This window comes from Jaculus jaculus, chromosome 9, assembly GCF_020740685.1.
Source record: "Jaculus jaculus isolate mJacJac1 chromosome 9, mJacJac1.mat.Y.cur, whole genome shotgun sequence".
In the NCBI taxonomy this organism is placed as follows: domain Eukaryota; kingdom Metazoa; phylum Chordata; class Mammalia; order Rodentia; family Dipodidae; genus Jaculus; species Jaculus jaculus.
Genome location: NC_059110.1, coordinates 71,203,527 through 71,212,378, shown reverse-complemented (window position 1 = coordinate 71,212,378; position 8,852 = coordinate 71,203,527). Strand labels below are relative to the sequence as shown.

General features: G+C 42.3%; 1 non-coding gene across 1 annotated transcript; it reads right to left on the bottom strand.

The window, feature by feature from the left end:
• Positions 1-1,691: 1,691 nt before the first annotated feature.
• On the bottom strand, positions 1,692-1,798 carry LOC123463711. The gene has a single exon (XR_006639101.1). It is a non-coding gene; the product is annotated as a U6 spliceosomal RNA (small nuclear RNA).
• Positions 1,799-8,852: the final 7,054 nt, after the last annotated feature.

Sequence of the window (8,852 nt, the reverse complement as noted above, 5' to 3'; positions counted from 1 at the left end):
CCATTTGCTGAAGAGGCTGTCTTTTCTCCAATGAGTATTTTTGGCATTTTTATCGAATATCAGGTGGCTATAGCTACTTGGGCTTACATCTGGGTCCTCTATTCTGTTCCACTGATCTACATGTCTGTTTTTGTGCCAGTACCATGCTGTTTTTGTTACTATGGCTCTGTAGTATAGGGTAAAATCAGGTATGGTGATACCACCAGCCTCTTTTTTGTTGCTCAGTATTATTTTAGATATTCGAGGTTTTTTTGTGATTCCAAATGAATTTTTGGATTGTTTTTTCTATTTCCATGAAGAAAGCCTTTGGAATTTTGATAGGGATTGCATTAAATGTGTAGATTGCTTTAGGTTAGATTGCCAGTTTCACAATATTGATTCTTCCAATCCAGGAACAAGGGATGTTTCTCCACTTTCTAGTGTCTTCTGCAATTTCTCACTTGAGTGTTTTAAAGTTCTCATTGTAGAGATTCTTTACTTCCTTGGTTAGGTTTATTCCAAGGTACTTTATTTTTTTTGATGCAATTGTGAATGGGAGTGATTTTCTGATTTCATCCTCTGTGTGTTTGTTGTTAGCATATATGAAGGCTACTGATTTCTGTGTATTTATTTTGTATCCTGCTACATGGCTGTAGGTTTTGATCAGCTTTAACAGCTTGCTAGTAGTCTTTAGGGTCCTTTATGTATAGAATCATGTCATCTGCAAATAATGATAACTTGATTTCTTCCTTTCCAATTTGTATCCCTTTTATGTGTGTCTCTTGCCTTATTGCTATGGCTAAGACTTCCAAAACTATATTAAATAAAAGTGGGGACAATGGACACCCTTGTCTTGTTTCTGATTTTAGTGGAAAAGCTTCCAGTTTTCCCCCATTTAGTAATATGTTGGCTGTAGGCTTATCATAAATAGCCTTTATTATATTGAGATATGTTCCTTCTATTCCCAGTCTCTGTAGGACTTTTATCATGAAGGGATGTTGAATTTTGTCAAATGCTTTCTCTGCGTCTAATGAGATGATCATGTGATTTTTGTCCTTCAACCCATTTATGTAATGTATTACATTTATAGATTTGCATATGTTGAACCATCCCTGCATCTCTGGGATAAAGCCTACTTGGTCAGGGTGAATGATCTTTTTGATATATTCTTGTATTCTGTTTGCCAATATTTTGTTGAGAATTTTTGCATCTATGTTCATGAGGGAGATTGGTCTATAATTTTCTTTTTTTGTTCTATTTTTGCTTGGTTTTGGTATCAGGGTGATGCTGGCCTCATAGAAGGAGTTTGGTAGAATTCCTTTTTTTTCTATTTCCTGGAAAAGCTTAAGAAACAATGGTGTTAGCTCTTCCTTAAAAGTCTGGTAAAATTCAGCAGTGAATCCGTCTGGGCTTGGCCTTGTCAGTTGGGAGATTATTGATAACTGTTCGGATCTCCATGTTTGTTATAGGTCTATTTAAGTGATTAATCTCATTTTGATTTAATTTAGATAGGTCATATAGATCAAGGAAATCATCCATTTCTTTCAGATTTTCATACTTTGTGGAGTATATGCTTTTATAGTATGTCCCTATGGTTTTTTGAATTTCTCTGGAATCTGTTGTGATGTTACCTTGTTCATCTCTGATTTTATTAATTTATGTCTCTTCTCTCTTTCTTTTGGTCAGATTTGCTAAGCATCTTTTTTTTTTTTTTAAATATGGAATGCTTCATGAATTTGCGTGTCATCCTTGCTCAGGGGCCATGCTGATCTTCTCTGTATTGTTCCAATTTTAGTATATGTGCTGCTGAAGCGAGCACCTCAGGCAAGCATCTTAATCACCAAGCCATCTCCCCCTATTTGATTTTTAATTTTTATTTATTTATTTATTTGAGAGTGACAGACACAGAGAGAAAGACAGATAGAGGGAGAGAGAGAGAATGGGCGCACCAGGGCTTCCAGCCTCTGCAAACGAACTCCAGACGCGTGCGCCCCCTTGTGCATCTGGCTAACGTGGGACCTGGGGAACCGAGCCTTGAACCGGGGTCCTTAGGCTTCACAGGCAAGCGCTTAACCGCTAAGCCATCTCTCCAGCCCCTATTTGATTTTTAAAAAATACTTTATTGTTATTTATTTATTTGACAGACAGAGGGAGAGAGAGAGAGAGAATGAATGGGTGTGCCACGGCCTCCAGCCACTGCAAACGAACTCCAGACGTGTGCACCACCTTGTGCATCTGGCTAGCATGGGTCCTGGGGAATCAAACCTAAGTCCTTTGGCTTTGCAGGCAAAGGCCTTAACAGCTAAGCCATCCCTCCAGCCCCTATTTGATTTTTTTTTTAAATAGTTATTTATTTATTTATTTATTTATTTATTTGAGAGCGACAGACACACAGAGAAAGACAGATAGAGGGAGAGAGAGAGAGAATGGGCGCGCCAGGGCCTCCATCCTCTGCAAACGAACTCCAGACGCGTGTGCCCCCTTGTGCATCTGGCTAACGTGGGACCTGGGGAACCGAGCCTCGAACCGGGGTCCTTAGGCTTCACAGGCAAGCGCTTAACTGCTAAGCCATCTCTCCAGCCCCCTATTTGATTTTTTGATGATGGCAATTCTGGCAGGAATGAGATAGACTCTGTAGCCCATGCTGAAGTGGAATTAGACTCAGACTGGTCTCAAACTCACAGTAATCCTCCATCTTGACCTCCTGAGTGCTGGGATTAAAAGTGTGCACCACCACACCTGGCTAATGATTGTTTTTTTTTGTTGTTTGTTTGTTTTGTTTTGTTTTTTGGTTTTTCAAGGTAGGGTCTCACTCCAGCCCAGGCTGACCTGGATTTTACTATGGAGTCTCAGGGTGGCCTCGAACTCACAGCAGTCCTCCTACCTCTGCCTCCCAAGTGCTGGGATTAATGTCGTGTGCCACCACGCCCGGCCGCTAATGATTGTTTTTTTGAGGTAGGGTCTTGCTTTAGGTTAGGCTGATCTGGAAATCACTATGTAGTCTCATGGTGGCTTTGAACTCACAGTGGTCCTCCTATCTCTGCCTCCCAAGTGCTGGGATTAAAGGTGTGTGCTATAATGCCTGGCTGATTTCTTGAAGTGTTCTCCCTACTTTTTCCACTAGTAATTTCAGAATGTCATATCTTGAGGTCCTTGATCCACTTGGAGTTGACTTGTGTCATGAGACTTTGAAGGCAAGTGCCTTAACTGCTGAACCATCTCTTCACCCCTAATTTGTATTTTTAAAAAAATATTTGTAAGGGGTGGGGGAGAGAGAAGAGAGACAGATAGACAGAATGGGCATGCAAGGGCCCCTAGCTACTGTTTCCAGATGCATGTGCTACTTTGTGCATTTAGCTTCACATGGATAGTGGGAATTGAACCCAGCTCATGAAGCTTTGCAGAAAAGCATATTCACTGCTGAGCCATCTCTCCAGCCCCCCTAATTTGTATTTTTATAATGTTTCATTTTCATCTACTCTTAATGGATTTGGGTCTTCTCTCACTTTCTTTTGGTTAATTTGGCTAAAGTTTTGTTAATCTCATTTATGTAACAAATGACCAACTCTTTGTTTCATTGATTCTCTTGTTATTGTTTATTTATATTTCATTGATTTCTGCCCTGATCTTTTTTTTTCTTTGGTTTTTCAAGGTAGGGTTTCACTCTAGCCCAGGCTGACCTGAAATTCACTATGTAGTCTCAGAGTGGCCTCAAACTCATGGTGATCCTCCTACCTCTGCCTCCTGAGTGCTGGGATTAAGGGCATGCGCCACCATACTCAGCTTCTGCCCTGATCTTAATTCTTTTTGTCAGGTACTTTTAGATTTGGTTTGAACTTGTTTTTTCCAAAGCCTTCAGGCACATCATTTCATTACTTATTTGAAATTTCTCCATTTTTTGTAATGAGGGAGGTTAGGGCTATAAACTTCCCTCTAAGGACTGCTTTCATTGTGTCACATAGGATTTGGTATGTTGTATTTTCATTTTCAGTTAGTTTTGGAATTTTTTGAATTTAATTCTTGAGTTCTTCAATAGTGTTGTTCAATCTCCAGGAGTTTGTGTACTTTCTGTAATTTCTCTTGTTAATTTCTAGCTTTCTTGCACAGTCAGATAAAATACAGGGAGTAATTTAAATTCTCCTAAATTTGTTGAGACTTGCTCTCTGTCTCAATATGTGATCTCTCTTTTTAAAAATATTCGATTAATTTATTTGAGAGAAAGAGAGGGAGAGTTAGAAAATGGGCATGTCAGGGCCTCTAGCCACTGCAAACAAATTTCAGATGCATGTGCCACCCTGTACATCTGGCTCTATGTGGGTACTGAACCTGGGTCCTTTGGCTTTGCCAGCAAATGCCTTAACTGCTAAGCCATCTCTCCAATACAACCTGTGATCTCTTTTAGAGAAAGTTACATGAGCTCATGAGAAGAATATATGGTGTTTTTGGAAATGAATGTTCTATAAATGTCTGTTAGGGTCAATTGATCCATTAAAAGTATTGCCATTAAAAGTATTTATTTTATTTATTTATTTATTTTATTTATTTGAGAGAGAAAGAGGCAGAAAGAGAGAAAGAGAAAGAATATGTATATACAAGGACTTCTAACCAGTGTAAACAAGCTCCAGATGTATGTGTGTCTCCACCTTGTGATCTGACTTATATGGGTCCTGGGGAGTTGAACTGGGGTCCTTTGGCCTCAGAGGCAAGCACCTTAATCACTGAGCCATCTCTCCAGGCCTAATTTGTCATTTCACTTTATTGTTTTTCTGTTTATTTATGTCTAGATGACCTGTCTATTGGTAATAGTGAGATGTTAGAGTTCCTCACTATTATTGAGTTGGGATTTATTTCTGACTATATATCTAGTAGATATTATTTTATAAAATTTGGTGCATCTGTGCTTGGTGCATATATCTTTAGAATTGTAAGGTCCTTTTGGTTAATTGTGCCCTTGATCAATATGGAGTGATCTTCTTTACCTCTTCTGATTAATTTTGCTTTGAAGTCTATTTTATCAGATATTAGAATATACATACATGATTGTTTCCTAGTTGCATTTGCTCAGAATACATTTTTCTATCCTTTCACTCTAAGGTAGTTTCTGTCTCTGGCAGTAAGGAGAGTTTCTGAAGTCAACAAAAAGATGTATACTGTTTTATTTTCCAGGCTGTTTGTCTCTATTTTTAAGTGGGGACTTGAGACTGTTAACATTCAGAGTTATTATTGAAAAATCTGAGTGCATCCCTTTTATATTGATGTTGTGGAGTTTGATATTTTCTTGGTCTTTACTTGTTGAGCAATTGTAGTGTTGGCTATTTATTTTCTGCTTATAGCTTCTTGGATATGTTTATTCTTCTCTTCAATGTGAAGTACTCCATTCAGTATAAATTTGTTTAGCCTATTTTCAACATGGAACATTTTTCTTTCTTCTCATTTTTATTTCTCCTATTATGAGAGCTAATTTTGCTGTGATTTGTAGCTTGTGTTGGCAGCTGTGGTCTTTCAATACTTGAAATACATCATTCATGCCCTTCTGTCTTTTAGAGTCTGCTTTGAAAAATTGGCTTTTACTCTGATGGGTCTGTCTTTGTGATGAGATGTGTCTCACAGCTTTCAGTACTGTATTAGTCAGGGTTCTCTAGAGGAACAGAACTGCTAGAATGAATTATTTTAAAAAGGGAATTTATTGGATTAGCTTACAGTAGTCCAATAGCAGTTGCAGGCCCGAGAATCACCGAACCTGGTAGCTGCTCAGTCCACGTGGCCAGATGCCTCAGCAGTCCCGACCCGGCACTGCAGATGGTGCCAGAAAGCCTGGAGGTTTCCTGAGGATCCGCTGGGTTTCGATCCGCGCGGGTCTTCAGTTGATGTTGGTCTTTAGTCCGTACTGGTCTTCAAGCCACGCTAGAAGGTAGGGAGCAGCTCTGGCAGCCAAGTGGAAGGAAGGAAGGAAAAAAGGGAACTCTTCTACCCAGAGCTTCCTTATATCAAGTCCCTCTCTGAGCGGGACCGCCCACTCTGTGGGAAGGGCTCACCCTGGGGGAAAGACCTCCTCCTTTAGTTGATCCTCCTAGAAGCAGCCTGTGGATTACTAACAGATCAAGTTGACAACACCTTTAACTATCATAAGTCCACCCCTTGTCAACTTGGCATCAAATCATGTCTCCTTACATCATACTTAATTTCCAAATGAAAACAGTAACAAGCTCATAATTCCACTTACCATCGCATAACTATCCCACGTACAACCGGAACCGCAAAATCTTCCCCCCAACACAAGCTTAGTCTCTAATACAATGGGTCTAATATAAACTCAACAGTTAGCTAATGATATAATCTTAATATTGGTGTAGATACAAACACACTGTTATCAAGGCAGGACAGAAACATTGCAATCACAGTCCTTGTTTCTGTAACTGATCACGTGGCCTTAGCTGATATTTGTAACTGCCTTCTTCTACTACCCATTTTGTATTTCCTCCACCTTCAGCAAGCACCTCAGCAGGTCTTGGTTCTTTACCTGGAGGGGTAACCCATACCTTCATTGCTGAAGGATCTGGGCCATTTATCACACTACTTCTATTGGGTTGTTGCAGTCGTCCATTGACTTTGACAACAGGACATGGTAACACTAACAGATGCCCTAAAGGATCTCCTGCACTCCAGGCATACTCTTCCTTACCTCCATTGTGGAGGAGCAGTCCAATTTCCCCCTGGTAATCTGGATCAATCACCCCTGCAATCACTGTAACTCCTTTCTCAGCCTGTTCACTCAAGGGCATTAGGAGCCCAAAGTGACCAGGGGGAAGTCTTAGCTTCCAGTTCAATAGAATGTTCTTTGTGTCTCTTGGCAAAAGCACTCCCCCCTCTGGGACCAAGACTTGTAGTCCAGCAGAGCGTAAGGTTGCGGGAACAGGAAGCAAAAATCTAACTAACGGGTCACTTGGGGTGATGGTAAGTGGGACCATTCCCATTTCCACCCCTTGATTCCTGGACCCATGAATCCGGGCTATAGGAGAAACTACCATATATGGGACGCTGATTCAGAGCATATACAGCCTGCTGGAGGACACTCCCCCAGCCCTCCAAGCTGTTGCTACCTAGTTGGCGCTGTAGCTGTTTCTTCAAAAGGCCATTCCACCATTCTATCAAGCCAGCTGCATCAGGATGGTGGGGCACATGGTAAGATCAGTGAATTCCATGATCATGAGCCCACTGCCATACTTCCTTGGTGGTGAAGTGAGTTCCTTGGTCAGAAGCAATGCTGTGTGGAATGCCATGATGGTGGATGAGGCATTCTGTAAGCCCACGGATGGTAGTTTTGGCAGAAGCACTACGTGCAGGAAAGGCAAATGCATACCCAGAATAAGTGTCTATTCCACTAAGGACAAAACGCTGCCCTTTCCATGATGGAAGAGGTCCAATGTAGTCAACCTGCCACCAGGTTGCTGGCTGGTCACCCCGAGGAATACTACCATATCGGGGGCTCAGAGTTGGTCTCTGCTGTTGGCAAATTTGGCACTCAGCAGTAGCTGTAGCTAGGTCAGCCTTAGTTAGTGGAAGTCCTTGTTGTTGGGCCCATGCATAGCCTGCATCTATGCCACCATGGCCACTTTGTTCGTGGGCCCATTGGGCAATGACAGGGGTGGCCGAGGAAGGAGGTTGACCACTATCCACAGAACGGGTCAGCTTATCTACTTGATTATTAAAGTGATCCTCCAGTGAGGTCACCTTCTGATGAGCACTGACATGGGACACAAGTATCCTTATATCCTTTGCCCATTCAGAGAGGTCTATCCACATACACCTTCCCCAAATGTCCTTTTCATCAATTTTCCAATTGTGCTCCTTCCAAGTCCCAGACCATCCAGCCAAACCATTGGCCACAGCCCATGAGTCAGTGTATAACCACACATCTGGCCATTTTTTCTTCCAAGCAAAATGCACAACCATATGCACTGCCCGAAGTTCTGCCCATTGTGAAGACTTCCCTTCACCACAGTCCTTCAGAGTTGTCCCAGAAAGGGGCTGTAATGCTGCAGCTGTCCACTTCTGGGCAGTGCCGGCATAATGTGCCGAACCATCTGTAAACCATGCCCTAGATCTCTCCTCCTCAGTCAGTTGATCATAGGGCACACCCCATGATGCCAGAGGTGCATGCTTGGGGACAGAAGGCATTGCAACAGGAGTAGCAACCATAGGCATTTGGGCAACTTCCTCATGTAACTTACTCATACCTTCAGGGCCTGCTCGAGCCCGATTATGTATATACCACTTCCACTTAATGATGGACTGCTGCTGTGCACGTCCAACTTTATGGCCTGGTGGGTCAGACAACACCCAGCTCATAATGGGCAGCTCGGGTCGCATAGTAACTTGATGGCCCATTGTCAAACGTTCAGTTTCCACTAAGGCCCAATAGCAGGCCAAGAGCTGTCTCTCAAACGGAGAATAATTGTCTGCAGATGATGGCAGGGCCTTGCTCCAAAATCCCAAGGGCCTCCACTGTGATTCACCTATGGGGGCCTGCCAAAGGCTCCAAACAGCATCTCTGTCTGCCACTGAAACCTCAAGTACCATCGGATCTGCTGGATCATACGGCCCAAGGGGTAGAGTAGCCTGCACAGCAGCCTGGACCTGTCAAAGAGCCTTCTCTTGTTCTGGGCCCCAATGAAAACTAGTAGCTTTCCAAGTCACTTGGTATATGGGACGGAGTAAGACACCCAAGTGAGGAATGTGCTGTCTCCAAAATCCAAATAGACCCACTAGACGTTGTGCTTCTTTCTTAGTGGTAGGAGAGGCCAAATGCAACAAGTTGTCCTTCACCTTAGAAGGAATATCCCTGCATGCCCCACACCACTGAACTCCTAGAA